Source organism: Phyllopteryx taeniolatus, chromosome 13 (assembly GCF_024500385.1).
Source record: "Phyllopteryx taeniolatus isolate TA_2022b chromosome 13, UOR_Ptae_1.2, whole genome shotgun sequence".
NCBI classification, from domain to species: Eukaryota; Metazoa; Chordata; class Actinopteri; order Syngnathiformes; family Syngnathidae; genus Phyllopteryx; species Phyllopteryx taeniolatus.
In genome coordinates, this window is record NC_084514.1 from 20,048,145 (window position 1) to 20,054,164 (window position 6,020).

Below are 6,020 nucleotides of genomic sequence, written 5' to 3' on the forward strand. Positions count from 1 at the left end.
CCATTGCTAAGTTGTCTATGGATGAAGAGATTTCACGTAGCATGTCATTCATCAATGTGGTAACAATCTGTGTGTGAGCGTCATCCATATGGACCACCGGCAGCTCTGTCTAGTCTGTCTCATCTAGAAATGTCTAAGCATGAACTATAAATGTAAGGGCTGAGAGGGAGAGGCGCTCCGTTCCCCTGTCTACTTGTGACGGGACTTTCAGGCAGGGGAAAACGGCCTCGGAGTTCCGTGTGTGTATCTGTGATCTTGTAATCTTGTTGAGTTCTGGACATAAATACGGTTCAAATTACAAAGATTGTGAGTTCATTCGTGTCATATACTGCCTGCAGTTCCATTATTGTAGCCGGGAGGGCGCTTTGCGTTCTCTCTCTCTCCCCTCCCTTCTTTGTTTTCAGCACCTGTCTCCAATCAGCCTTATCACCACCGGTATATAAACCTGCCTGTTCCAGGAAATCCTCGCCGAAGTATTGCAGCTACTTTCAGTGGTACCACGGCCCATTTACCTCCCGTAAGTCACCCTATTCCTCGTTCCCTTTTTGACTCCTGTGTCTCCTTGTTCCAGTGTGTTTTCCCCCCGTGTTCCTGATCCACGTAATTCCTACCGCCAAGCCAGCCGCCTGTCCTCACCACTGCCTGCCACCTGTCCACACCGCCGCCTGCCAACCCACCTCGGACCACCGCCATTACCTTTCATCAATAAACTATTCAACCTTTCACATCTGCCTCCGACTGCTCTTGGCTCCATCCACTCTCTATTCGTGTCAGAATACTTCGGCCATTATGGACCCAGCAACTCCAGAGGCACTGATGAACGCACTCACTCTCCAAGGAGCCCACATAGGAAGACAATAAAAGATTGTCCAAGTACTCACGGAATCACTACACTCCCTCACACAACAGGAATCCCTCCTTTCTTCGACGATGCTAGCTAACCCTCCACCTGTAAGTACGCCTTCCGAGCCCGCAGCCTCAGTGCCACCATGCCTCCTGTAGGAAGAACCTCATGTCTGATTCTGATTCTGATTCTGATCTTCCACCGTCCGAGCCCTAGTCCGGGGACCTAGGTGCATGTAGCCAGTTTCTACTCAATTGCTCACTCGTTTTCAACCTTCAACCATACAGTTATCCCACCAAACAATCCAAAGTAGCGTATGTCACTAACCTCATCCGCAGCAAAGCAGCTAAATGGTCCACTTCCTTATGGCTAAACTCCTCCACTCATTCAATTACTTTTCCGATGAACTTCGTAAAGTGTTCGATCACCCCGTTTAGGGCAAAGAAGCCACCCGTCATCTCCTCACGCTCACGCAGGGCGCTAATTCTACAGCGGAACATTCCGTAGAGTTCCGGATATTGGCGGGTGATTGTGGGTGGAATGACGCGGCACTTCGGGGGATTTTTTCCAATGGCCTTTCTGAGCAATTTAAGGATGAGCTAGCAGTCCGGGACGAGCCCTCCTCTCTCGAGGATCTTATCGGACTTTCCCTCCGTCTGGATAACAGACGTACACGGGAGAGGGGGGTTCGCTCACGCAAAAACCCTCCCACTCAGAATGTTGCGGCGTCAGCTTCACAACCGCTTCCGCCTTTCCGTCACTCCCCGTAGCCACTGAAGAGCCCATGCAAGTTGCTAATTCACAGTTCGATCCACAGGAGCATCAGCATCGTATCGCCAAGTGGCTGTGTATCTACTGCGGTCAAACCGGTCACTTTATTTCCTCATGTCCCCTCCGGCCAAAAGACCAAGCTCACCGCAACCTGAGAGCATCGTGGTGAGCCAAACATCCATCCCCTCAAGCTCTCCTTCTCGCATGACCGTTCCCGCTTGCATTATAGTTTCGGCTCCCAACACCCCCATCACTGTCCTGATTGATTCCGGTGCCGATGACAATTTCATTCATGAAGCCACAATTCACCAGCTCAAATTCCTCTCCAACTGCTTCCGTCTCCGAAGAAGGTCACAGCCCTGGATGGCTGAATGGTATTTCGTAAAGACCTGGCCATTTCTCTACCCCAAACCCCCTCCCCACCGCCCATATGACTGTGCTATTAATCTGCTGTCGGGGGCCCCTCTTCCCTCCAGCCGTCTCTACAACCTTTCCCGGCCTGAGAAGAGGGCTATGGAGTGAAGGGAATATAGAATACTTTATATTCTAATATGTAATTCTATATGTAATATAATATAATATAGAGTTTCAGGGTCTAACTAGTTTGGAAGAGGATGTGTATTACAGTATAATCAGATAAGGGGGTAGGGGTTTTATTGCAGGAAAACCCCCCCATCAAGTGGTATTTGGAGACACATCTCAAGGAAGAAAGGAACTGCGGGGAGCCACTATAAACATTGAATGCAGGAATGTGAGCCGACATCTGCAGGCGACACCTGGAGCAGAAGTCTGTAGCCAGATCAAATGGTCATCATTCTGCAGGACAGCGATGACGTCAGATTACGGACCAATCAGACGACAGCGATTACATACTGGCCTGTTTGAAACATTGTATAAATCTGGGGTAGAATCAGATAGTTTCAGTTCGACTACTTTATCTGCTAAGGATAAGATGGGGTAGTTACGAACCCAGAGCTCTGCAAATGTATAGACTCCTCTGTCAGGAATAAATTGGTTGGTTTTGATACATTGTTGTGAACGAAGTTCTTTCACGAAAACGAACACGCTTGGAACCACGGGAGTTAGGAGATTTTAAAACACAGGTTCCTTTAAATGGTGAGCCCGACGTGATCCTGAAAGGACATTAGTTAAAAAGACAGAGGAGCGGGCAGGAATTCAGTTGGACTGCGAATCTCCCCGGTGCACCGAAATAAAAAAGGTGAGCGGAAGCCTGTTTGATTATATCACGAATTCTGCACATTGGAAATGGCGAAATTTGGGAGACTTGTGGTACAGTTGTTTTGTTGTCAATAGTTAATAAGACGTGTTGTTAAAATTGCATAATTAAAAGTCAGGGTAACGGAGGACCTGACGTCAGGGTAACAAGGTACCTGACAGACCAGGATCAGAGAAAATCCTGGAAGTAGGGTAACAAGGTACCTACTTGTCCCGTCGTAGACTGACTTGAAATCGGACGCGGTTTCAAATTGCAACGTTTCGGTAGACGGGGATTTTGGGACCCCCAAAAACCGATTTAGAACAAGATGAGTGTGCCACCAAAACTCGGGGTTGTGAATTGGACAGTCGAGTGTCGAGGTAATGAATGTTATATGTGTCGGATTTGTGGATTGAAAGAGAAAGGCAGAAAAAGAAACAAACAGGATTAAGAAGTGTGTGGGCAAAGTGGAAATGAAAAAGGAATGTAAGGTGTTTCACGTAACAGAGAGGTTATTCTGAAAGGGAAACAAAGAGGAAGGAAAAGTTGGATGCTGCAGGGTGGAGAGGGAAAAGAGATTTGAATAAGAAAATAGAAGAGAATGAAAAATTGAGTAGAAAAATGTATGAGATTTGTCTGGTGTGCCCTGCCATGGCAGCTGTTCAGCGAAGAAAAAAAGAGCGACAAATTCCCCCGCTAAATACAATTTACGGACCTTTCCGAAAACGGACCCAGTGACGTCACTATAACCGGCATCGCCGGTCAAGGGGCGGCTCAAATGGCAGACCATTTGTAGAGGGGAAATAAAACTCCTATCAATTCCGCACGAGCCCGCATTCAAAAAGGTGGGTAAATGTACAAAAATTGTCTTTAAAGATTTTTGAGTTTTTACAGAAACGGCTGCCCGGACTGGCTGCTGTTGGTGTAATTTGGATCCAGGGGCTGAAAAAGTTGACAGACAACATGAGCCTGGCGTGTGGTGACATAGTGAGATTGATACGCGCCTGTTGCATTTCGGTTCACCAATCGGATGATATTTTGACACGGTCGGGTCTGAATAATGTCGAACCTGAAATTTTATTTGCCCCTTTTGCTCCTATAGTATTTGCTGTGTGACATGTTCCCGTCCTCTTCCCCAACGGTGCCGAAGCTTCCGGACTTCAAACCTCTCATGGATCCCAGTTCTCACTTCGAACATTGCATAAGTATTTGGACAGATAAGACAGGATCACATCCCTCCCGTTTAAGAGAGGCAAATGTTATTTATAGAATAGCTTTACTTGAGACCTTGCCGGTTGAAGTTAGGACTGAACTTATTAAAGACCCTGACCTCATGAAAGGGGGAGATAGCTTTTTTAATTGTCATGTGTCACACCATTTGAAACTTTTTGTCGACAGAAAACACAAATCATCAGATGAGGTAAAGGACATGCAGGAACAACTTTTGAAGCTACAATTGGCCCAGGCCCGTAAAGTGGCCATTAAAAAAAAAAAAAAAAATAATAAATAAATAAATAAAAATGGAAGCAGAAAAACAGATGTGGATGGCGCAGGGGTCAACGAGGAGACGAGGCGGGAGTCGTGACAGAGGACACCAACGGAGGCAGGGGAAGCCCTTGCCGACCTCCAACGGACCAAGCGTGCTTCAATTGTGGTCAGTATGGACACTGGGATTGCCAATGTACTGTTTACCCAATGATTCAACAATGACCTCCAGTGGAACCCGGAGAGGCCACACCTCAAAGTGGAGGCTACAAAGCTTCATGAGGGAGAGGTGGGCGCGTCCCGGCAACAGCATCCGCAGCAGGCTCCACAGCAACAAGAGCCATCTCGCCAGTACTACTGCGATGAGGCCTGGTCTGAATGCCCAATGAGCCCGGAGCCGGGGGACGGAGGAAAGACAGAGCCTCTGAACCCCGCTAAGGGAAGACAACCACCTGAATGAGCTGTGCAGGGGTGCCCATGAGTCTGCCGATTACGACACCATTAAAGACTGAAATTGCTGGACAGACACATGAACATCAGTTTGTCTTCATGAAAAGAGGGGCTCCAGTGAACCTGATGGGCAGAGATCTGCTTATCAAGACCAGGGCTACCATCCTTTGTAGCCCGGATGGACTGACGATATGGTTCCCCGATGGGACCATGATGAACTGTGGAAGAAGTTATCCTCCGGATGGAACATGATACAACATGAACTTCCGGAAGCAACTGCTGACATATATTGGGCCCGACTAAAACCTGAAACAAAGGAGGGAGGCGGAGTTTACTCGGCCTTCCTGCGGTGAAAGTCCTGGATCGACTCTCTTGCCCCCTATCGTCCTCCAATTGATCCTATCCATCTCACACTGTTTTATGATATAAATGACGATTTGGTTTACAGAGAAGCGTTTGAGCCAATACAGGGGGAAAACGGGATGCTCAATAAGTAAACGTATTTACATAGGGAAGCAAGGTGTGGCAGCGGCCTCCACCTTGACGCCAGAGCAGAGTGAGTGGTTTATGATGAGTTTGACATCTTTTCCACACTTTTTCACTAGGTCATAAAGCTTGAGAACTGGGACCCATGGTGAGAAAATGCCAATTGGCAAATGATTGGCAACAAGATAAAATACCCAATGTGTTGTACTCTCCCAGTACTGAATGTTTTTGTATTTAAGGTACCATGGTGGACGGAGGGGTGTTGGAGCATGTGACTTTAGCGCGATTCCATGGCAGAGAACTCTCGGGCCATGAGGACGCCGCACAGCTGTTGAGCTCGCTGCCGGACTCATTGTGGTCCGAGGGTCCTGCAGACGGGGGTCTGTGTACATCCGTGACTCCGGTAACATTCGAGGTAAACCCGACTGCTTTTGTTTACGTGCCGTAGTATCCTTGTAAACAAGAGGCCATAGAAGATATCGCGGAAACCCAAATTCTGAAATCCCAATGCTTTGGTCCATAAATGATGTTATGAAACCCTCCGCTCAAGCTGCAGAACTGCTGGCCATGTGCAGGGCACTAGAGTTATCTGAAGGTCAGAGTGTTACTATTTATTAATGGTGCTGAAAAAAGTAGCAGGCTAATAAATGGATGCTGAAGGAAAATAATGTTAAACGGGATCAAGTAATTGACTTTCTCCCTGCAGTAACAGTTGATATGGTGCGCGACTTCCAGGAGGCGGCGCCGAAGGAAGACAAGTGTAAGTGG

The 6,020-nt window shown here is 47.6% G+C and overlaps 1 long non-coding RNA gene across 1 annotated transcript; it reads left to right on the forward strand.

Moving 5' to 3' along the window:
• The first annotated feature begins 395 nt into the window (after window positions 1-395).
• LOC133487804 (uncharacterized) lies at window positions 396-725 on the forward strand. Its single transcript, XR_009791454.1, has 2 exons — window positions 396-494; window positions 572-725. It is a non-coding gene; the product is annotated as an uncharacterized LOC133487804 (long non-coding RNA).
• The last annotated feature ends 5,295 nt before the right edge of the window (window positions 726-6,020 follow it).